Source organism: Haemaphysalis longicornis, unplaced genomic scaffold (assembly GCF_048455015.1).
Source record: "Haemaphysalis longicornis isolate Haplotype H1 unplaced genomic scaffold, Haemaphysalis longicornis Haplotype H1 scaffold_1, whole genome shotgun sequence".
Taxonomy (NCBI): Eukaryota; Metazoa; Arthropoda; class Arachnida; order Ixodida; family Ixodidae; genus Haemaphysalis; species Haemaphysalis longicornis.
In genome coordinates, this window is record NW_027526203.1 from 383,488,241 (window position 1) to 383,490,928 (window position 2,688).

Consider the following 2,688-nt stretch of genomic DNA (forward strand, 5'->3'; position numbering starts at 1 on the left):
GAGGCTTGCCTTCGTCTGGGCAAACCCTTGCCTGGCTGGCACGCTTTATATAGGGGTAGGTCCCCAGGTGATAGGAGAAAAGGAAGTAGAATGAAGGAAGCGGATTGGTTTGGGAGTATGCAGTGGGAGATATTGTGGTTGCTCTCTTACCCCCTCAATATCTCCCCCTACATACTCCCAAACTAATCCGCTTCCTGCATTCTACTTCCTTCTCTCCTCTCACCTGGGGACAGTCAGGCAAGGGTTTTTTGCCCTGACGAAGGCAAGCTTCTTTGCTGAAACGTTGGCAACAATCGTGGTTTCTACCTTGTTCGAAGTTTTTTTTGTATATACATATATATATATATATATATATATATATATATATATATATATATATATATATATATATATATATATATATATATATATATATATATTGTTTTAAGCTACTCCATAGATAAGTTAGCTCTTCTGAACGTCTTTGTCATCTCCAGCCCACAGACTCACTTAAAGGGATACTGAAGCACTTTTTACAAAAAAAGAGCTTTTGCTCCCATTTTATCATTTTTCATACGGCGAACTCGAAAATCAAGTCAAAACTTGGCATAAACTATTAAAAAGCACTTAATTTTGGCAAAAATGAACAACGGGTGCCTAGGGGCATGTGGCGAACCTCACCGCCGTTCGTGATTGGTCAAGTCTTCGTGACGTCGTCGTGAGGACCCTCGGAGGAGGCGGAGCATGAAACGCGTTCCCAGCGGGTCGTCGCGGTAGAAAACGCTGTATTTGCATTTGTTTAATTGATCCCACGATGGCCAGTCCGAGTGGTGAGTTTATCGTACACCCGTACTGTTCGAGCCTCTCGCCCGTGCACGAGCGGCGACGGCGACAAGTGCCGGCGACGAACAATACTTACGAGGAATACGTGTCCCAACCGGCAACGTTCACCCCGCCTGGGAAACAGCTGAGTCGCCAAGCCATCGGCCAACTGCCGAGTTGCCCGACCGCGCTGTCATACTACGCCGACGGCGAAACAAACACGTCGGCCGATGGAAAGTCGCCGTAGTGTGACTGGTTCGCCGACCGAAGAAGCCAACAAAATCGGTCACCCGACCGGTCGCCCGACGCGTCGTCGGAATCGACCGAGAAGCGAAAACTGCTCCCCGACAACATCCGTGCCGCAATGAATGCGGCTCTATTTTGATAGTTTCTGGAGTGTAATAAACTCAGTAAGGTCCACGAAGCCCATGCAACTCAACACTAGCGCTAATGCAATCCGCATTTTGGCTTTCGACGCTTCGGCTGTGCTCTTCGGCGCCGCCGCTACCCCGGAGCTGCAAGCTGTAAATGGTGTGCGATCGGCTCGCCTGTAGAAAATGTAAGGTCAGTTTCGTGCAGAAGAAGAGTTACGTAGGGTAATTTGGGGTAATAAGGCATCAATATCGGCCAAGGTTTTTCCTGTGAAACGTAAAACCAAAGTACGACAAGCTCTATCCCCGCAGTGGGAAATCGCAGTCGCAGCCGCGCACACACATTTTTTGCGAGCGTTTTCGCGAAGCAGCGGAGTTGATGGCGATAACCTATTGTGGGGGCTTCGGGGAACCTTGCTGTGCAAGCGCTATTCAAGAAATTTCAGTTTACCAGCCAGGAATTCTGTAAACCAGCTAGTAAACACCGACGTATGACACGGAAGGATGGGCCTCCATCTATTACCTAGGCTAATTTGCTCCGCATCGCCATTTGTGCGGTGGCGCAGTGCTCTCGCGCGTCGCGCCCGTGCGCTCAAGTACGCGGGTTCAATTCCCGCCGAAGCTTTTTTTTTTTTTAGGGGGTATGCTTTGCGTATGCAATTTGTGAATCATTTTCTGCGCTGATTTTGAGAAGCAACCACCTTTTCAATGGAAAATTTCCTTCGAAACATGCAAGTGGCGTCTTGAGCCACAACAATTAATTTCCCTTTTCTCGCACCGTGTTTCTCGAAAATGCGGTACCACGGTGCAAAGTAAGGCCTTCTTTATTAGAGGAGGTTAAATTTCTGCTGACGTACGCACTAATTTATATGCAAATTTTAAGTGCTACAGAGGTCTTTTCACCCGGGGTTCATCCATAACATCCATATTATTACTGCCACGGCACCAGCGCACAGCTCTTTTTTCTTTGTCCGTGATCCAACAAGAAGTTCAGGAGTACATACAGTACAAGCAGCGCACACGCCAGTACGCACCAACGGCTTCAGTCGTGCAGCGGCGACACGATGCTCCAATTTTGATTACAGAGAGCCGCTCCTCACATGTTTTTTGCGACGTCACCACTGCTGTTCCAGATTTTAAAGCCGATATCCCGCCGCTGGGGCTTTTGTAACTGCAGTGGCGTCGTCACTTAGTTCAGCATGAGCTATATTGAAACGCTTTGGTCAGTAGTGGTCCCTTCTGAGGCACTCATATCACGATAAGCATGTTTTCATAACAGGTGTTCATGCGCGCACTGCGTTACAATGACCGACGTAGAAGTTTGTTGCTGTTGCCAGGAGATACGGGAGGTTCGAGATAGGCAAAGGCACCCCAGGTGCGCCACAACCACCAGAAAACTAAAAAAATGTGTGCCTCAACAGGGCTGTGCTGGAGGTTGCACTTCGATTGATTGATTGATTGATTGATTGATTGATTGATTGATTGATTGATTGATTGATTGATTGATTGATTGATT